Here is a 23,401-nt window from a genome sequence, read left to right on the forward strand (position 1 = left end):
ATCTACAGTTGCGTTGACCTTAGTTTTTTCTTTAACATAGTTGCTGTTATTTCAGATATATTGTATTGCAGTATCATATTAACAAACAAGTAATATTGTATTATATTTCGAACGAGCTTTGATAATCCGCAAGCGTGATTTTGTGTTCATCATATTATGTAAAGGGGCTACCGCATACCTGGATTAAAATGGCTTGCTTTTGTGTGTCATAGTTAATATTTTTTCTCAAGTACAGCAGGCGGATACGTTTATAATGGCTTGTTTCAGAACTGGCTTTGATTGCCCATTGCAATTCACTTTGTTTTAAATTTGCGCATTTTGTTTATAATGTATCAGTCACAGAGAGCCTCATCCCTTAACTGCACGTAAAAATGCACTTGTAAAATCTGAATAATGTGTCATTGGAGAGAAGTTCATCGTCATTATACAAACATAATGTTCATTTGGGTTTGTTCCACCCGGATGGAGATTGATTGAGGGCAAATTAAGCAACCGACTCTTCTTGCACTCCACTGTTATCTGTTATGCCATCCTAAAAATACCGTTGATGCATGTCTTAATGGAGTCGGGCAGCGGTGCGTTCAATGTGCCATTAAGTAGGAGATGCACAGAGAAGCGCAGCCTAATTTTATGAGTGCCGTTTAGGGGTTCCACAAAACCAATTGGTTGTCTGCATCTGCTGGGATGGCACTTGTCGCGATAACAACACTAAATAGAATGGAATTACTCTTCCAACCCATTGGAATAGATAGCTTTGGGGAGAGATAGGGTATTATTCAAATAAATGCAATATAGACTCGCTGCTCTAACTTTGCCTTCCAATATTTGCACTGGTTCTGAGTGAGTATTTTTCCCTCTCGGGGTAAAATGTTTTAACGTTGGCTACATTAAACGAGTGCCTGCTAAATAAAACAAAGCAACCAAAACATTTACTTAACACCGGCTAAACTGTAAACGGTGAGATACGCACCTAATTGTGTTTATCATTGTGACTTCTCTGTAGTTTATATTTCATTCACGGTTCGTCATCAGCCATTGTCTATCCACTACTGGATGAAGGGCCCCATTCTGTTGCCGTCCCTCAATTATTTTGGAAGATCACAATCTATCTCACTCCTGCACGTGAGCTGCTCTCATAGCTTTGTCTCCGTGGTGGTCTTCTTGGGCGCGTGCCCTCCGGCTGGCGTTCTGTCACCACTCTCATCCATCAGCTATCATTCCTGATAGGCGTATGTCCTTACCAAAGCCTACTTACTTTCCCAAAAAAAGTCGATGGAATATGCATGCCACTAACATGCATTATTTCCTTAATCCATATATTCTTGTACTGTCTCTCCAAGTTTGAATGCACAGCATGCATCGTCTTGTACTTTTGAGGCTTTCCCCCCTGCTTTTCTCCGTCTCGTGTCTATGTTTTGATCCACGTGCTATTGCGGTTTATGTACACTGAATGAAAATGTTCTTCTTAAAGGCACATTGTCAATGCCGCTTGCATTACCATTCTACATTTTCCAAAACAATCCTTCCTGCTCTTATTAGACTATGAATTTTTCATAATTTTGGTTTTGATCTGCCTGTGATCATTTACTGTGGTTTATTTTCTATTTTTCAACACATGCTTACATTACAATTTGCTTATTAGCACTATCCATGCTTCAAAGAGGTGTTCTAATATCCAGTTATTACTGAAAGAAACCTAAACTACTTGATTTGTAATTGCCCATTTATTATGGATGAATAGTGAAATATCGGCTTCCTAAATATGTAATCTAGCTTCCTGGATCTTGTCTTGATGTTTAATATAATTTCAAACGAAAACGTGCAAGCTAATTGCTGCAATTGTTGATCAGAATTGTACTTCAAATTACAAGTGAGCTGAAACGATACTATTTTGCGCGTTAAACACCTTGCACTGCCGCGTGACAATTTAATTTGTTTGGCTGTCTCGGGTGGTGCAGAGTTCTTCAGGACACAGAAACAAATATATCGCTGAATTTAAATCCTGCATTTTTCACAATAAACGTTTAATACGCCCAAGGTAAGTAGCAGTAAAGCAAGTTTCTCGCCGCTACGTGTTCATTTATACTCGATTACTTTTGTTTTCTTGTTTAAAACGTTTCCTTTACATAAACACCGATGCTGTGTTCTATACTCCAAAATAGGACAGGCAAGCAGTCCTTTGTGGTGGCGGCACTTAAACTAATGAGAGAGGTGTAGCTGCTCTGCCACTTGATGGATTTACTGATGGGAAGTGATGTTTGCCATGAGACTTTACTGCAGAATAGAAATTAAATGCGTCCTTTTGAAAAATAACCAATGAGGCCATAAAATGGTAATACGTTTTATGACTCATGAAGTACATTTATTTTGCATGCATTTAAACGATATTTAGAATTTCTCATTTTTGTTTCTCCCATCCGGCTATGTTCTGGCATTTTGAGAAGTGTTATTTTTATCAAAAACTATAACATGCTGTCATATATATTTAATTGTTAAGGATAATGTATAGCTTTACGTTTTGTATTGTGAGACTGTGCAAATTAATTAGTTTTACCCACTTTGTCATCAATTAAGAGGGAATATTGGTATATATATATTGGTATGTAGTAGAAACCAGAGCAATGGATGCGTGAAATTCAATGACATTTGATTAATGATACACATAATACATTTATATAATCACTTGCTCGAGCATAGGTTATCTTGGATGATCTTACTTCACCAACCCACTCTGACTAGCACGGTGAATAATGGAAAAGCAACTCACATGGCTGACTCGACACGCGGAGGCCTTCATCCAGAAGTGGATTGACAACGGGCGGAAAAAATATTACAGAAAAGCCGTGAGCTCAGGATACATCCATTGGCCGCACATTTGGTTCTTTGTTGAGCTCAGTGGTTTAAGCCTAATTGAAAAAGACTTTTGTAACGTAGGTATAGCAGGCCTGTTTCGATTTCCCTTTTTAGAGGATTAATTGAAGAAGGTAAACTCCTAATTTAAATTGACATAAGACGCATTACTCTCTCTCTCTCTCTCGGGGCATCTGAACCCATAGTTCTGTGGTTGTCAGATGATCAAGTGGGTTCTCTTAAAATTGAATGCCTTCTGTCTGATACGAGATTAAATCAGTAAAAAAATTCTGGACTCAAAGTGTATATTTATTTGGGTGTTATTCTCCTGTTGTTTCATTTCCAGGGATGACAATGTTGTAGAATTATTGTATATTCATTAACAGCTAATGAAAAATGAAATGCTATTAATTTGGCATTTCTATATATGAAATCTAAATCAGCAAGGAACGTCGTGACTGCAGTTGCTGACTATTGAAATAAACTATTGACACATGGACACACAAACTAATACATGCTTAGTCAAAATATGCATACTATTAGTGAGTACCTGTTAATGCTGCGGTGCGTTTATGAACACATCGCAACCTGAGTTTGATTCACACATGAGCGGGGAGCGATATCTGAAACATCCATAGGACCCTCCATCATCAATCTACACTGGCCATTATGGTGAATGAAGTATTATAGCCAATGAAAGCCAGTGACAGACATTGCGGGTGGACGTCTTCATCCAGCAGTGCCATCGTTGCTAATTTTTTGCGCCTCCCTATGACCAAATCACCCGGAAGTGCGCCTCATCTCATCGGATCTTGGAAGCGAAGTGAACGTTGAGACTGGATAGTGTTTGGATGGGCGACCACCACCATATGTACGTTGTGGGAAGCAGAGGGCAGTGCACATAAAATCCATTGATGTATGTACTAGACTTCTGTGGGGCCGTCCATAAATGACGTCACGCGATTTTGGACGATTTTGACCCCCCCCCCCCTCGTCACACGGCGTCACAAAAAGTCAGCCCCCCCCCCCTCAAATATGACGTTAAAAAGCTCTGCCCCCCAAAAAAATATATAAAACATGGTTCAAATCGCTTTAAACTATTGTCATTGCAGTGCATTTAATGTGCCGCTGCACTCTGATGTTGTAGGAGAAAACATTTATATATATAAAAAAGTATATTTAATTAAGTAGAACGTGTTGTCTATATTTATGTAAAGTTGCGAATTTTGATGTTACGTCACATTTCTCAACCCCCCCCCCCCTCGTTACACATCGTCACAAATGTCTGACCCCCTCCTAGGTGCGTGACGTCATTTATGGACGGCCCCTGTAAAGGAAAGATATAGTGTATATGCGGTGCGTGCAGTTAATCAGGCGCAACTGAGGACAAACGGGTGTGCGACAAACCGCCAGTAATTAAGGGGAGGAGCGGGTGCAAACGAGGTCGAGCAGGTGTGCACGTTGAGGCAGGAGGTTGTCGCCGGGGAGACGGGAGATGGGGGGTAATGATAAGGGATGAATGAGGACACCAGGCGCCGGGCAGGCGGTGGCTTAAGGGGAAGCACGTGAGGATTCGGAATGAGAAGGGGGATATAAGCGGGAGTTTGTGTGAGTGGAGGGGAGTTGCCCAGGAACCAAGATTGAAGACATCTCGCCGCTGCCGCTCAAGCCGTCGACGACGCCTCAACCCTCACGCTGTCGCCGGGCGGGTGTTGGCTGAACCCCCTGCCCGGGACAGACGGGTGAGCGGATATGAGGCAACGTAGGTGAGGGCAGCGGTGGAGATGTAGAGTTCTTAGAGTCGCTGAGTGCGGAGTTGCTGTGTGCAGGTCACTGAGTGCGGAGTTTCTGTGTGCAGGTCACTGAGTGCGGAGTTGCTGTGTGCAAGTCACTGAGTGCGGAGTTGCTGTGTGCAAGTCACTGAGTGTGGAGTTGCTGTGTGCAAGTCACTGAGTGTGGAGTTGCTGTGTGCAAGTCACTGAGTGTGGAGTTGCTGTGTGCAAGTCGCTGAGTGTGGAGTGCAAGTCGACAGTAAAGATAGATATAGGAGTGCCTACAACTGGCGCGTGAACAGGAGTAATAAAGTGTAAGCAGGTGACTTTTTACCACGTGTCCGTGTGAGTAATTCTTGAAGACACTACACTTCTTTTCTCCTTGCCTTCACCAACTCGTCCTGAGCAGCGCGGTGAAGATTGGTCAAATAACTCCCAAGACACCGCACGGCTTGGGGAGGCCCTCGTCCAGCAGTGGATTGACAAAGGGCTGCTGTACATGTGGGCAGAAGCATGCATCTATATCTGTCTGCCTTTGTCTCCCAGGTGCTAATGTTAATGAAATGTTCATCAGAGCTGAGCGAGGTCCAGGCTATACTCTGTATTCATAATTTAATCCAATGAATGCTTTACATGGCCAGGCATAATAACTGGGCTGCCAGGGTTGTAAAGTATAATGTGCTTGCCAATACATAGCAATGTTCCCAACAGAACACATACAAAGATCCCTGATTGGCCAAAGAGACTGTCCGGGCATGTGCTCCTAGCCAGCGCCTACAACGACTGGTACTGTGCACAGAGTGGCGATGTCGCCATCGCCACACAGTCCGTCTTTGTCTCTCCACTGCATCAGATGCTCCGTTAAGATTGTCATACAAGGGGATTGTCAGGAGAGTGTCAAATAACCACCTGCCCTATGATGTTATCATTTACAGGGAATCAAACTCAGGTCAATGGGATCATAGGGCAGCGCATGAAAGTATTACCCCATGACTCCCCGCAATACGTACACACTTGGAAAAAACATACAGCCACACGCACAGCATTATATAAATCCAGCAGTGTAATGTGTGGATGAAGCAATGAAAAACTGCGATGGTCAAACATGTACACGGACGGAAAGCTGATGTGCATGCACCGCAGTCAGTAAACCTATTAAAGTCAGTGATTTAACGAAGAGATCTTGGACAGCTCTAAGCCTGCGGGGCCGCTATGGTTTGTTCGGCCAGCGTGATGGATGCTGGGTGAGCTAACCACAAGCAGATCTTCGTTGCCACGCAATCCATTCCTTATGGCACATGCTAATGCGGCACTGTGTTGGACAATGATGCCTCCGTGCGGCGCACCCCCCTCCTCGTTCTCTCTCAAGCCGACTAATGGATTCCTGGGGTGCTGTTCCATCAATTGGAGTGATTTTCCTGCGATGTCACAATGGGGAAGCTTGCTTTTTGTGTTCTTCTGATCTTAGTTATTTCGGAGAAAAGTGCCGGTTGTGTAATTACATGCTCCGTTTTATTGAAAATTTGCCCTGGGGAGTGACTAATTTCGACTGTTGCCTGAAAAAAAATGGGATGATTATCTGTCCGCGGCCCTCCGAATCACTGGAACATCACGTTTTTGCAAAAATGTTGAAAATGTCAATGATGATGTTGGATTTGGAGAGGTTGGTGTGATTTAATATTGGGTGAAAGAGAGGCTTCTGTAATGGCCTGATGTTTACACGTTAAACACATTCCTGCTGAGGGAGCTGGTAGGAACGTTGGGTTGCTCGGTCAATGGCCAGGGTCAACCGCAGCGTGGTGTATTCCGCAAATATGTCCGACTGTGAGGGCGGGCACAAGCCGGCGTGAGTAGGTTAAACGTTGAGTTTTATAAGGGCACCACGGGGTGACCAGCCCCTCCCCACCCAGCCCATCCGCACCCAGCCCATCCCCACCCAGCCCCGCCCCACCCTCCTTACCCAGCCCCTCCCCACCATCCCCTCCCCACCCAGCCTCTTCCTCCCCACCCAGCCCCTCCCATCACGACGGACGGACGGACACAATAATTCCCTGTGGGCTGGTGTAACCAGGATGTTCCTACCAGTAAGAAAAAAACACTTATAAAGAGGAAATCATAACTGCCTTAAAGCATGTTAACTTTAGAGCAAGTATTTGAGTAAATTCTTCACCATAGTTACACATTTGATGGGTGTGCATTGTTACGAGAGTCATACGTGACAAAGCAAAGGTCTCCCTTATAACGTCGTATACTGTTGCTGCCAGTGTTGTTCGCGTGCATTTATTCTGGCCGGAATGGCGTATAGGGGTGGTGTGGCCAGAACCATGCCGAGGCTTCCGTTATCTTCCCCGTGACGATGTTACACACGTTGCTAGGTACTCATTTACAGCTGAGTCGACCTAGGGGAGGCCCAGAGCTGGTTAAAATAATCGCCACATGTCAGGCATGGTCTGGAATGTAACTCTGGTTGTCAGGTTTGTAGTGCAGTGCACTAACTACCGCGCCACCGTTCCCCACAGGATTAAAAAAATAACTTTGCATATTAGCCTGTTCATTAACATCCTGATTAATATTAACTAATATTTTGCATTTTACATAAAAAATTTAGGCTAAGCAAAGGTTTATAAGTAATTTAATATCGGCATAATACAAAAAAAAGTAAAGTTCACACTGATAATTATAATACTGTACCATTAATTGCCCTCACTTTTTAAATTTATTTATTTATGAGATTTATTTTGCAATTTATTTTCATCCTAAATTGGATTATTTTTTACAATTTTCCAGAAAATTCCTTTGTCCCGTTATATCGCACGCCATTCACAGTGGCTCTTTAAATCTCACACCCTTGCCGTATAATTTTTAGGGCATTGACCACCTGGCAATGGCCAGATGACACGGTCATGGGCATTTGTTCCAGGAACATTTCAGGGCACCAGGGAAGCTTTAACGTTCACTGCCCTGCTTCGTGATCATCTCGTAGCTACCGTATTATCCAGATTACAAGAAGTTTTGAAAGAATAAAACGCACACCAGATGTGTGCTCGTTGTCAATAAAGTATGACAAATGTGGTCGCAGAAGCCTAGTAGTGGGCTATTAGAAGTCCTCTAAACGTTTGCTTTAAGATACAAGGGGGAGTGTTTTATATTCCAAAGAATCCGGTATTTGGACCTAGAAAACAGTTAAACTTGACACCGTCTCGCCGCTGTACGGAAAACGAAGCATTCTCTGAAATGGGCGAACGTAGAATTGATCGGGGTTTACTGTAATGTGAAGATGCCCAAACTCGGGAGACATCACATAGAGTTTCAGCAAGCTTGAGTGATTAAGTTAGATGACGAGAGGTAGTCCAGGCATGGCGACTCCATGATTTCTATTAAAATCACTGGTGCGTTACGTTGGAAGGGAGGTAGATGAAATGTTTTGGTTGCAGCAAATTTTATGGTTATTGGAAGCATTTATGCAAACTCAGTGCTAATCGGCCACTCTACCCTATTCTGAAAGCCCTTGCCTTTTGGCCGTCCAAGGACGGGTGTTTTGCAGTAAATCTGAAACTTGCAAGCGAAAATCAGACCACAACGTGATATTGATTGCATCAATTCGTGTGCAATTTGTAAGGGCGCGGTGACACAGACTCATTTCATTTTAAGGTTATAATCCCTTGTTCATCACGACGTCCTTTTTACTTCTGTGTCTCAATATCGTTGGGAGATCGCGTGACGTGAGGGTTCTGCCTTCGTAGTGAGGGTTGTGAGTTGACGCTGAGGAGGGGGGAGGAGGCGCCTCGCCCCCATTTTGAAGACGTCACCTCTTCAAGATTATTAATGAGGGGGGCTGTTTGATGTGGAGTGACGTCACCTGTTCATGATTATTAATGAGGGGGGGTTGCTACATGTGGAGTGACGTCACCCGCTCATGATCATTTTTAATGAGGGGGGGGGGTCCATGTAGAAGACGTCACCTGTTCATAAGCATAATGAGGGGGGCTGGCCTACGTGGAATGACGTCACACGCAGGACACACAGACGTGCTTGGCTCATTATAGTAGTACATGGCTTGGGAATCACCGAAGGTAAAGCGATTGCACAGCTAATTGAATTGAACTCGATGAACAACTGCATCGTCCCCCGCTCTTCATATGGACACAGCTGCTGTAACCCTAATCCCGCTGAATGGACCATTCTGGCAGTGATTTTACAACTTATTTTGAAGCCTGGCAGAGTATTTTAGTTTGCCCACCAGACCACTTCGAGGATTTAATATTGATGGTGGATTGTGCAGTCTCCTATTTGCATATTTCATTACTTACATGAGGCTGCCATAATTTTAATCAGAGGTTTAGTGTTTCCTTGGGCTGTCTTTTTTGGCAGAATTTGAAATGTTTTTAACGTGAGCAGACTCCGTCTTATTGTAATCCTACCTTTGTAAAAAAAAAATTGCTATAAATTGTCGGAGCTAAAACCCGAAAATTGGATAAGTCACATGAAATATTAAGCTTTTGGGCAATGTCTTAAATGACCATCGTCATTCTTTAGGTATTTCGGTAAAGTCACGTAGATAGGTTCAAAGAAAAAAAAAAGACGACCGCTTGTGTTGCGATTGCAACGTCGTAGTTTTTTGTTTGTTATTTTATTTTAACCTATCTACGTGACTTTACCGAAAGACCCAAAGAATGTGAATTCCTGCAGTCACGAAAGCTTTAAGTCGAGATTTGACCGTCGTCAGTTAGCTTGGGCTTAAAGTTTGAGTAAGTGCTAGCACAAGTCTTCATTCTCGTGAAACTGAACTTACCTTAATATTAATACACACGTGTGGCGAACAACATACGCGATGATACACTTCCTAAAGATGCAGAGTGTGGCAAACAAAAGGAAGTTTGCTGTATTTTGATCAAAAAAGTCAAGCTTTATCACATGCAAAGTATATGTTGCAAAGCAAGGATAAATATATTACGTAAGGCTGTCTACCTGCTTCATGAAAGACAACATTTTTAGTATTCAATAAATATTTTGCATTTTATTTCAATGAGCCTTGACATATGGCATGTTTATGCTTAATAAAATAATAAATAACGGCATGCATTCAATATGCAAATGAGTAACATGTGCAGTGGTGTGTCCAGAGATTCCTGTTTGGGAGCTCAGCTGTGAGGCCAGGCATAATGTTACGGAGGCACTTTGGAATTCAGCAATAGGCTGTTATGGTGATATGTGCTGTCTATAAAATCTTCATTGTCGGAGGTAGCTGAGGGGCCAAGATATTTTACTAGGGTCACCGCTGAATCACCCCCTACTGCCACCAATACAGTGTGAGAAATGTGTGTATTTTGTGACAATGCCATTATGTGATGCCTCTTTTTTGTACATTAATATGCCTCACCCCATTGAATATTCACCTCCCTTGTAATGATTTGCAACTCGGGTTGAAAGCGTTGAACTTTGAGACAAACAACCGTAAAAAAAAGACTAATTGCAAACTTCAATGTTTTTAAATAAAGACAGTCCCGTGTTGAAAGGTGTAACATAATTCTAGATTTGAAGTTTTCGTGACTGCAAGGATCCATACTCTTTGGGTTTTTCGGTAAAGTCACATAGATAAAAAAAATGAAAATGAAAACAAATAAAATTCAATTAAATCACGACGTTTCGGAAGCTTGCTTTTTCCTAACTTGTTGCGAATAGAATGGGAATGGATCAGTTGCACCGAGCAATATGCGCTGTGCTTTGATCCGTCTCCGCAGTGCGAGTTGCAGCCACACCAGCCAGAGCACATCAGTCGTGAGTTTCGGGGCATCTTGGTCGTGACATGTCACCTCACCCGCCGTCTGGAATGCAACGGGTTCGTCGGTTCAATCCCGACCATGACGATGCCTGTTGTTGGTTGTTTGACTTGCATCCCACACAGCGTTGGTGTACGGTGTTTTTTCTGCAATATTTTGCTGTCTTTTCTTGGATTTTCTGTTTTCACTCAGTCACATATTCACTTTAAGATGTTTTTTGTTCATGTTTTTTTTTGTTGCGGTTGCACCCGATTCAAGAGCCGAATGGCTCACAGGGCTATACCTAATAAATGAACTTAAATGAACTTGAACACGTGGAGTTTGCATTTTCTCTCTCGCCATGGTCGCGTGGTTTTCTCCAGGTCGTCCGGGTTTACCCCTCCAAATTTAGAAACGTGCGTTTAGATTATTCGGCTGCGGCTACAAATTCCCACGTGTGATGATATCAGCCACTACGACGAGCTATCATGTGTAGACAGTCACCTCTGAAAAAGAGCTGATAGATCAGTGGGCTTTACCTGGTAAAATACGTTTTTTTTAAGTATGGTCAAATAACCACCCCAACGACCGACATGGCATAGGGGAATCATCATTCAAATAATCCACGGATCCATTTCATGTTGATAATTGTGTACACTGTCAGTTGTATTTAATGGGCAGTAAGGAATTTAGAAGTAATTTTGTGTTTTAATGCAAAGAGAAAATCCCTTGCATTGTAAAAACAGTACTGAATACTAGATTGCAAATATACTACTGTATACATCTAAACTAACATCCGAGTAATATTTAGCTTACGTATGTCTGAAGGCACATGCATTTAGAAGTAACATTATTTCATGTTAAAGGTTACATATATTCAAAAGCATTACTGCTCAGAAATTCTCAGAATAAATTAGCACATTTTGACATGCATTGTTTAATAAAGCCCATGTGCTAGAGAAACATTGTGAAATTGACCTAAATAATAGTAATAATTACAGCTGTCCCCGGTACTGATGTCAGACCAGGCTAATTTGTGACACTGCCAATGTGCATAATGAGTGCTAAAGACATGTCTTCCCAATTCGGGGGAAATCTCTTGACAACCCAGAGCTTCTTTGAGTTGACCTGCGACCCCCCCAGACCATTAATAATGCACAAGATGAGCCTCGGCCTGCCTCTCCTGATAATTATCTGGAAAGGTGAAGAGAGAGGGGAAGGATGCAAGCAATCTACGAATTTTCCGTAATTGAGCTGTCTTTAATATAATTTGCAGGAGTGTAGCATAGTGTGCTTAGACAAATGCCCTGACTCATAATTAAATGCAAGCGAAACTTAACCACACGCATTAAAATTGACTGGAGAAAAAATGAAATAGTTTATTCAATTAAGAGTTAATGTTTAATCGCTATCAAAGCTGTAGTTTTTGGCAAGAGCCAAATAAATTGGATAGGGCCATTACCTTAATTTCTAAAATAATTTTTAAACTTCGTTTGCTCAAGCTAAAATGAATACATTGCTGCATCTTATATAATGCATGTCTTATGTGTTTGGTGGGGACCTGGGAATAAACAAACTCATGACACAACTAGCAAATGTTTTATTTCTTTTTAAAAAGTCACTTTGATAATTATGTATTGTCATTGCCAGCCCAAGGGGCACAGATACAATGTCTTGTAGCATATGTTTATGTTGTAGCGGGTTAATCTTGAAACGGCAGAGTTTGCAATTCAAAATAAATACAATATTGAGCAGCACTTTGCCAATCTACTGGTGGATGAATACCTCCCCATGCTGTGTCAGTCATGGGGGTTGTTCGATAATTAATACTTCACCACGCTGATAATTGCGGGTTGGGAGCGGGGGCAAAACCTATTCAGGATATCAATCGCCACTGATGTTAAATCGTGGTCGGTAAAATAACTTGGGTCGCCGGGTTCGTATCTCGTCGCGCTAAACCATCGTGCCGTCACTGCACCCACAAAAGTGCGTGAATGTGGTATCCTTCTTAAGTAAATTGCCTAGTAATTATAAACAAATCAAATTTGACAAGCCAAAGCGATGTGATCCATCTCTCTGGCGGAGCGCAGGTGTTAGTTTTTTGAGAACTTGCTTTGTGCATACTCTGCTATTGTTAGCGTCTAATACATATTACAAATGTAAAGGTTTCCGCCCACATTACACCGCTCGCATATCTATATTAAGGCCATGTAATACTGCCGTACATCAACTCTGAATGCAGGTTTTATATTCCTCCACGTTGCAATGGAAACTTTGTACTGATTTTCGAAGGTGCTTCCTTTGGTGGCGATTTGCCTTTCTTTTTCTTAGGTTTTTTCGGTAAAGTCACGTAGGTAAAAAAGTAAAGTTAATAAAAGTAAAATGAAAAATAAAATAAAAATCACGACGTTTCGGAGGCAACACAAGCTTCCGTCTTCAAGTGATACAGCTTGATACAGCTATCGTGCTGTGACGGTTCCACCTGAAGACGGAAGCTTGTGTTGCCTCCGAAACGTCGTGATTTTTATTTTATTTTTTATTTTACTTTTATGAACTTCAATTTTTTACCTACGTGACTTTACCGAAAAAAACCTAAGAATATGAATCCTTGCAGTCACGAAAGCTTCAAATCTAGAATTACCTTTCTTTCTCACAAACGAGTAGGATTGTGGACCATCGTCGTGTACTTAATATCCATTGCTATATATTGATGGTTTCGCCATTTGTATAAAATTACTATCATGTTGCCTCACCTTTCATAGGTCAAAGGGAAAGGTTCAGCTTCGTGCTCACATCACTGCTGGTGGAAGGGCCTCCACTCAAGGGTATTTTGGTCTACTCTTCCACGTTGGCCAGGTGTTTTAATAAGAGGTGGGAGTACCGACACTTTACCCCACCATGCACCACGTGATGATTGACTATCTGTGTTGGACCCATAGGAACTTGCACCATTGTTTCAACTGCCATAAGCCTTTCAAATTAACAACTTTTTTTTAACACTTTCCAACAACACTACCTTAATATATAAAAAAAAATCATTGACAATGTTTTGTGCAATAGCCCTTCTTCGTAGCACAAATTTAATCAGGTTTGGAAGAAAAAAAAACTTCATAGCTTCTAAGACTTTCATAGATTGATTATTGATTTTTGGATTAAGCTGCATAATGAATGATCAGACGAAGGCTAAGAAAGTCAGAAGCGCCAGGCAATTGTTGTTCGCTTTTCCTGGATCTTGCCGCGTATCTAATTTCTGTATTTGGTTGATGATTGTTCTTCAACTTTCCGGTGAACTGAAATCGTAATATTAATTGGCGTGTTATAAACGCTTGTATGCGTGACAGTTAATTTTCTGTGGCTGTGGCATGCGATGGAGGGTCTTGACGACAGAAACGTGTCACATATTTACATGGCATAACCCGAGAATCAATAATGAATCATAATTACATCGACTGTAAAAATCTCTGTGTGGAGAGTTTCTTTTTTTAGGGTAATCACATATATGTTGGTAGATATCAGCACTATTCACGGGATCAGTATTTTTAACAAATGTTAAAACTATATCCGTATGAATATTAGATAAATCGTGGTAAAGAGCAGTATCATTCATGGCATCGGTAAGTTTTATCACGAGAAAATGTTACGAGATAATTCGGTTCAATTAGATATAGTTTCCCGTGTGCTATTGCAATTCCAACTATAAATCCGATAAAAAATGTTTGCATGTGCATCCAGATGAGCAATTTATTTTAAAAATGTATCTATCTTTCGCAGTTCATTACTAACATCATACTAAAAAGAGGAAAATCTACCCCGTGTTCCGTTACAAGCACAATTACAAATGTATGCATCACATTGGAGGTAAATTATTAGGTACTTAATTTGCTCCTCACATTGATATATCCACTCGATACATTTCGTTCAATTTCACTTTTATTTAAACATATTCAACCTCGTTCTCAGCAAGCTTACAATATCCTCATCAGCAATATTCTCTCCACACTGACATCACCCTCCTGCGATGCCACAATCCATCTGGGTGCACTCCCTCATTTGATTACCATTCCTTACCAATTCAACACGTAGAATTTCGCGACCAATATTATGCACAATAGAGGTTTTTGGGTTAGATTTAAAATGGTAAATGTTGTGGGTTTACTCTCCAACACACCGGTGTGCTGAACTAGCAACGGATTGGCAGTTTTTATTTTTTTACGTGACAAACCTTACTAAATGGCTGTGTCGGGTGGTGGCGGATTTAACGACACATTTATATTCTTGGTTCTTTCGGTAAAGTCAAGTAGAAGGGAAATAATAAAATAAAATGTTGTATATTTTGTATTATTTCCCTTCTATGTGACTTTACCGAAAGAACCAAGAATATGAATCCCTGCAGCCACGAAAGCTTTAAATCAAGACACATTTATAATTACGCAATCTAAGCCTAAAGCATATATTATGGATTGCTTGCCAAGCCCACTTATTTTTCTCAGCAGCCAATATGATGGCTTTAATTGGCAATTTTTACTCTGATCCATGCATTACTCTTTCCATCAACGTGACTCCCAGCATTCATATTTCCATACTTTTGTGTTCCATGTTCATTTCCAGAGTACATGTGTTTGAGCCAGAGGTGAGGGCTGGTAATATGCTCTTATTTCTGATGAGAACATTCTATCTTTTTCTTCATTATCAAATATACTCTTCTAAAGCAATACATCCTTCTCTCACTTACTTTTTTGCTGGTAGGAACCTCCTGGTTACACCAGCCCACAGGAGATTATTGTGTCCGTCCGTCCATCGTGCAGGGAGGGGCTGGGTTGGGAGGGAGGGGCTGGGTGGGGAGGGGAAGGTGGGGAGGGGCTGGGTGGGGAGGGTGGGGCTGGGTGGGGAGGGGAGGGTGGGGAGGGGCTGGGTGGGGAGGGTGAGGCTGGGTGGGGAGGGGAGGGTGCGGAGGGGCTGGGTGGAGTTGGTGGGGAGGGTGGGGAGGGGCTGGGTGGGGAGGGTGGGGAGGGGCTGGGTGGGGAGGGTGGGGTGGGGCTGGGTGGGGAGGGGCTGGGTGGGGAGGGTGGGAAGGGGCTGGGTGGGGAGGATGGGGAGGGGTTGGGTGGGAAGGGTGGGGCTGGGTAGGGGGTGGGAGGGGTGGGGCTGGGTGGGGAGGGGCTGGTCACCCCGTGGTGCCCTTATTAAACTCAACGTTTAACCTACTCACGCCGGCTTGTACCCGCCCTCGTAGTCAGGCATATTTGCAGAATACACCACGCCGCCGTTGACACTGGCCATTGATCGAGCAACCCAACGTTCCTACCAGCTCCGTCCGCAGGAATGTGTTATATTTGTTGATTTTTAAAATCTTAGTTTAAATTTATTTTAATCACAGTCCACCTTTAATAATAAGTTTTCATATACGCATACTCTTCTGCGATTTCAAGGCATGTGCCTAATCAATGATTATTTCCTGTAAAAAAACTAGTCTACTTGACTTTTGCTTAGTCCGTATTTCTAATAGAGTACAATTTGCATTTATATTGCACGTACATGCAACCACGTTCTAAGACACAGTACAGATCAGTGGGCATCGTTTATTTTATAGAAATACACGGTCAGGGGCAGAAAGTGGACATGAACAGGGAGTCGGCAGCATAGGTGGCTGAAGGTAGGGAGCTGCAGACTATAGGAGCAGCAGAGGAGAACAAATTATATTCTCAACGAGATCATATTCACCAGGGGTTTATGGAAGATCTTGCAAATGGTGTGTTCTTGAATTTGGTCTGAGATTGGACTCGGAGCCAGGGAGAGCGATTGGAGGATCGGGGTGATGTTATCTTGTTCACGGGTATGGAGAAAGAGCCTGGTCTGCGTTCTGGGTCATTCTGAAGTTTTTTTAAATGAGATTTTTGGGAGGCCATGGAGGAGAGAAATGCAAGATTTGAAGCTTTCGTGACTGCAAGGATTCATACTCTTAGGTTCTTTCGGTAAAGTCACGTAGGTAAAAAATAAAATTCAAAGTTAATAAAAGTATTTTTAGCTGTGACGGTCCCACCTGATGACGGAGACTTGTGTTGCCTCCGAAACGTCGTGATTTATTATTTTATTTTATTTCCATTATAACTTTTATTAACTTTTAATTTTATTTTTTACCTACGTGACTTTACCGCAAGAACCTAAGAGTAGAAATGCAAGAGCTGAGTCCGGATGTAATGAATGGACAGGGAGCTTGCTCGGCAGCTGGGGTAAGGACACGGCCGATGCAATCTCATTGTCTCAGTGTGTGGCCATTTCTTCTTTATGAATAGTTTTGATAAGTTTTACATATAAACTATGAATAGTTTTAAATTGAGGATTTGGTTTGTGAGAACCCAAATGGATGCATCATTTTCCACTGAATAATATGCCTTCATATTTTACCAAAGCCACATATAATGCTACATAGAACGTGAGAGATACTTCGTATATGCTCCAACAACAAGCCATGAAGATGTATAATTAGACTAAATGAATTGCCATAACACATTCCTGCGGAGGGAGCTGGTAGGAACGTTGGGTTGCTCGGTCAATGGCTAGGGTCAACGGCGGCGTGGTGTATTCCGCAAATATGCCCTACTGTGAGGGCGGTCACAAGCCGGCGTGAGTAGGTTAAACGTTGAGTTTTATAAGGGCACCACGGGGTGATCAGCCCCTCCCCACCCAGCCCCACCCTTCCCACCCCCCACCCAGCCCCACCATCCCCACCCAGCCCCTCCCCACCCTCCCCACTCAGCCCCTCCCCACCCTCCCCACCCAGCCCCTTCCCATCCTCCCCTCCCCACCCAGCCCCACCCTCCCCACCCAGCCCCTCCCCACCCTCCCCTCCCCACCCAGCCCCACCCTTTCCACCCATCCCCTCCCCACCCTCCTCTCCCCACCCAGCCCCTCCCTGCACGACGGACGGACGGACACAATAATCCCCGTGGGCTGGTGTAACCAGGAGGTTCCCATTAACTTCACTCGTCGATTCCATCTCTCGTGTTGAGGATTTGGTCTGATGGACCGACTGTTTCTGTCTCATCCACACTCTGTTCAACCACAAGCACGGCCACACTGCACGTCATAAAACACTTTCTATTTCCGCTTCTTCCAACGCACTGCTCAAGTTTGGAATTCCCCTCCATCATCTCTTTTTCCCAAGCTCTGTCAGAGATGTCTGTTTCCTCAACGAATTCGACACAGGAAGTCCATCACAAGCTGGTGGTATGCAAGTAGACTATCTCACAATACCAGAAGAGGGGAGAACCACATGTACATTCAGTGCCTTGGGTGGTGCATTGTGATTAGGCAACTGACACACAAAAAAAATGGATTATTAATTAGCCCGGGATGACTTACAGATTGGCCAGGAAAGTTACTGGGGGGGGGGGGGGGGGCGGAACAGGCGAGGTGGCAAAGCTTAGATGTAGGTAATACTTCAACATCGCCAATGCTAGGACAAGGATAATTGCAATCGAGAAAAAAATGGTGAACATGAAACAATCTAGTTCAGGAGTTTGGGGAATTTACAAGGTTTCTAAGCAACTTAATCAAATCCATAGATAAGCAAAGTGATTAAATGGATACAACCACTTTAAATGATGAGAAAATTAATGTTGAATCGAACATTGCTTTGAAAGCGTGTGTGTTGGGGGAAGGGGCGATGGAGGTACAGAAGCAAACGGTTATCTGACACCAAAAAATATTATGTTGAACAAAAGGAGAGGTTTGATAATGGTTCAAAATACCAAATCAAACATAGAATATACTCAACACAAAACATGGAAATTAAAATGCAGCAGCATCGTTAACTATTATACAGTTCCCTTAATTACGTAGCAAATGTGGTAATAACAATGCAAGGGCAATGGGTGATTAATATAATTTTATGGGACAATCTTGGTCAAGAATCATAACAGTAGCAGACAATGAGTGGAACGTTTCCTAGCGGACGCCCACCAAGGAGATGAAGCGATGAATTAATCTCGTGGGCTGTAGGTGTTAGATGGAATATTGCAGGATCGCGAGAGGTGGTGGATTGTGTAGGCCTTCATCCAGCAGTAGATTAACCATGGCTGAGGAAGATGATTGCATAAATTCAAGTCCACTGTTTTGATATGCACTGCAGATAAAATGCTCTATCTACATGACACTTTGGAATACAAAGGAGTTTTTTTTTGTAGAATGTGAGAGTGTAGAGAGTATGTTATTCAGTTCACGTAGCTTTACATTTCAGAGTATTTGTAAATCTTTGACTTGTAATCATTTTCAATTCTACTTTGTTTGACGTCAAGACAGATATTTCATATCAAATGTCACTAGATACAATTTAATTGTTTTCGGCTGTAAAAACTCACTGAATTGGTGTAAGTAAAGCAGTTTGAAATTTCTGCTCTATGCTACATGATTAAAACCATATATAAGGATTTAGACTGTTCTTTATATTGCATAACATTGTTGGAAAATAAATACGTTAAAAAAGTCACATTTAAGTATTAGTTAATCCTTTGTTGACTCATAGTAAGAAGTTATATTATTCAAAACGTTTGCTTAAAAGTAAGGGAGGTTATGTTTTATTAAATTACATTGCTAAAAAAAAACTAAAGCACTCACTGTGTGTGTGTTAGAATTATTTCCAGAATAAAATATTGAGTGTGGAGGAAGCCGCTCACAATATTTAAATTCCGCTCAAATTCTTCTAATATCACAGTGGGCATATCTTATTGGCTGACCCCTCCTTTTTGTGGTTTGCATTGTTACTTTATTGCTGTAATCTCAGTGTATCTGATTAATCTGTAGACGTATTTTCCATTTTACCACCTTCCACTGAATGGCAGTAATCATCGTCTAAGGAAGCTCGGATATGAGGGTAAAATGTTGGGGTTTGCAGTGCTTTTGGAAAATGTAATTCAACAATAAAATACATACTATCAATATGCTTAAAGAGCAATGTTGTCAGTCGGTGCTTATCGTTTGCAATGACATATGGATCGGAAACAATAAGGCTGAAAACTACGCAACATCAGCATGTAGAGGTGCATACTGGGAATGAAACTGAGAGATAGAACGAATAACAAACGCATGGATCGGAGAACAAATGCCGATTTGATACACCATGCAGTATTGATGGAGGAACATAATTGGGCTCCGGTAGGCCACATCGCCAAGTAGAGATGATGGTCGATACACGGGACATGGTACAGGAGTTGGAGGCAAAGGATGGCGACACACCTGAGATGATGAGGGACAGTCACAGTGATGAGGTGAGATCGGCTCACGTGCAGAAGCGAGATGTTTCGCAGCGGCGGTGGATACATCAGGGCCGGCGATGACGCTTTATTATTCAACAAGCATTCTGGTGTAGATATAGTATTGCATGAATTAAACATGGTGATGCGTTAAATACAACAGCACTAGCGATATAAAAACACATGAAAGATGGTAAATGTAGTTTATGTAGATATTGCTTAAGTGACATGCACGTGAGAATATTTAACATTACGTTCTGTTTGTGATTTTCAAATGCAGGCTTATCTATTTATGGAATGTATGCATAGCAATTTAGAATTGATAGAGTAACACGATAATTATAGTGATCTCAAACCATTGAATTATATTTAAGTTGTCACAAATATTCGTGCTGGGTATTGTAGCACGTCAGACATTGTGTACATGATTTAATGAAGCTGCCTTAAATGCAGAATCAGAATATGTGTTTATACTGTCGGAATCCATAGAGCGAGAAAGTTATTTTTCACAGATGTCCAGTCGGGGCTGGTCAGAACATTACAACAATAGACGATACAAAAACACGAGTGCAAAATATAGTTCAATACTTGCACATTCCCACACTTGTGCTCAACATTCAGCTTTTGTCAATGCTTTGTGTGTTTGCTTTAGTGGCCGGTTCCCTATTGGCCACCGTTATTCTTCTCATGTTGTATTAAGTAAGCATTCATACTCTTTGCTTCTTTCGGTAAAATAAATAAATAAGAAATCACGACGTTTCGATCGCAACACAAGCAATCGTCATCAGGTGGAAGGATACAGCAGTAGAACTGCTGAACAAGAAAGCATTTGTTTGACTTAAAGCTTTCGTGACTGCAGGAATTCATGTTCCTTGGGTATTGCGGTAAAGCCACGTAGATAGAGAAAGAATAATTTAAATAATAACAATATCACGAAGTTTCGATCGCAACTTCTTGGTTCTTTTGGTAAAGTCACGTAGAAGGGAAATAATAAAATAATAAAAATAAAACATAATAAAATAATTCTCACGACGTTTCGGCCACAACGCAAGCAGCCGTCCTCAGGTGAAGAACAGGTCTGTTCAGACGCTGTCTTTCCGACAGACCTGTTCTTCACCTGAGGACGGCTGCTTGCGTTGTGGCCGAAACGTCGTGAGAATAATTTTATTATGTTTTATTTTTATTATTTTATGATTTCCCTTCTACGTGACTTTACCGAAAGAACCAATAAGATGAATCCCTGCAGTCACGAAAGCTTTAAATCGAAATTTCGATCGCAACACAAGCAATCGTCATCAGGTGAAACATATAGCGGGAGAACAGTGGTAGAGTGCACGGCTTGCAATCAGAAGTTTGCGAGTTCAAATTGTAATTGGAGGTCGACAGCCCATCATCCTTTCGTGATCAATAAAATACATACCGCTTATTGTTGGGAAGTCGTGCTTGTCCTGTGGTTAAACTCACCACCACCACCATAGGAATGATGAATTTCCACCACTAACTCGAGGCTGTGAACATGAGATCAGTGCCGCCTCAATGCGCATATGAGCAGGAAATCACTTAGACTTTTAAAATAAATAACATTTCCGGCGAGATTTTCCCATGTAAATTAGGCAATAGTTCATCCCCCACTCCCTTCCCCGGGTTATCTCCCCCCCCCCCATCAACCAGGACGCGTCGGCTATATGAGCCTGGCGGATATTCGCGTGCGGTTGTTTTATTGTCGCCCAACATTCTGCAGCTGGCTTTTGTTGCTGTGGACAGCAAAATAAAAAAAATGTATCCGTACCTTTAATTAGCCCCGCACCTCCGATTATCACGGTTGGCTACGTATGGTGAGAAAGAAGTCCCAACATTTGTTTACAATGTAGCACACCACAATAAATGCAATATATCTACATTACAATACTTTCACAAATAGTCATGTTTGTTTGCCACTTTAAGATGGCACGAGTTGAATATTAAACAGCTGTGCACGTTTGATGGTGGATCGGTGGATCAAGTGGCGTAGTGGTTTGGGCACTGCACTATTAACCCGGCAACCCGAGTTCGCGTCCCAGGCACACCTGTCCTGGTTCCCCCGCTCCTCACCAACCCGTTGTGGCTGGCGTGGTGAAATATCGTTACACAATCCCGATGACCGGACGAGGCATGGCCTTTTGTGTGCAGTAGTTGATTGAATAACAGCTGTTCATTTTTATTCATAGTACATAAAATTACGTGAAAAACCTTTACCACGTTCTAATTATTAAAAGTGTATTGATCTGTTTCGTATAAATGCTTGTTCTGTATTTTTAGGTGGATTTTTTTTTCGTATATAACATTCACCGTTTTCTCTAAAATGATATTCTCTTTAAAAAAAAGAGAGCACTACCACGGTGACCTTGCTATCGTATATTGAAGTCATCTAGAGATATGCATATACATATAAGTCATCGAGAGATAAAAATCATTCTTCGCATTTGCCGTCCTTGATGGTACCAATACGCAATTTCTGGGCGTATAGATTGAGGAGCAGTTGTGAAACCATTTAATCTCTAAGAGCAAACCCTTACCACGTTGTGTCCGTAAACCCTACAAGGGAACACAGTGTTCTGTCCGCATTCATGCAGCTGAAGAGGTCCACATTAAATAGTCACAACAATTTAGTAGAGGTCACCGCGCCTTGGCACTGCGGGTAAAAATACCCAAAAAGTTAATGAAATGCGTGTAGTGTTCAAATATCCCGCTAGAGGGTACGAGGAGCCTCCTAGTAAACAAGCTTCTTGCACGTGCTGATTATTAATACGTCTACGAGCCCAACACGGCCACTGCAGAAATGACCCGGGGTTTCTGTACGGCAACATTAGCCACTCATGCCAGGTCATTCGAACACACCCACTGCGACTTGGCATTTACTAGTTGTGGTCTTTATGTAAGGGTATCATAAAATACATTTTAACCTTACATAATGGAAAGTGACTGAGAAGCATGTGACTATGCCAGCAGCGTAATAAAACTGTACAAAAAATGGATTGGATTACTAATCACATTTTATCTCAAGGGGATGGTGTCCTAACTCCACTTGACAATATTTTGCCCTTCGCATTGCATCTCGCGCCCATTGCTCTCGAGATATATACTGGCCATTTGTCATTTATATGGAGGGACGGTCGGCAGAGAGGGATTTTTATTTCACCATTGCCACTGTGTGCCAATCAATTGGCAACAGATGATGAGCAAATCGGCTTTCGCCACCCGAGCTGCAGGCTCATTACCAGGCACAACTAATAGACAGGTCATGGTCCAATATGGGCACCGCAGGATTTGTCCTCATACCAAATCAATAGCAGCCTTTTTTTATCAGACTATAAATCCTCGGCTGTAAATGGCTAGAAGTTTTTCACTCTCATCAGAAGCCGTTTACATACAAATGAAGCTCGTTATTGCTGATATGGGTTCAACAATGTATCCAAATGGTTAACCCATACGACTCGCAATGTATGTATGTTGAACTTCTTTCACACCATACGTAGCCAACCGTGCTAATCGGAGGTGCCGGGGGAGGAAAACAAACTAAACACAACGTAGTTCTAAAGAAATTATTTTTCAATCCACATTTTAAAGGGCATAGCTCCAGTGGCATCCTAATATTGAAGGGAAGAGCGTTCCAGACGGCCGTAGAAGCGCATCTGAAAGCGCACGATGCAGTGACCGTCTTTGTTCGATGGAATGAACAAAAGCCGCTTGCGAGGATGACTGGAGTTCCCGTGATGGCTTCTGCTCCTTG

The sequence above is a fragment of the Lethenteron reissneri genome, chromosome 22 (genome assembly GCF_015708825.2).
Source record: "Lethenteron reissneri isolate LAM-NWPU_2019-01 chromosome 22, ASM1570882v1, whole genome shotgun sequence".
In the NCBI taxonomy this organism is placed as follows: Eukaryota; Metazoa; Chordata; class Hyperoartia; order Petromyzontiformes; family Petromyzontidae; genus Lethenteron; species Lethenteron reissneri.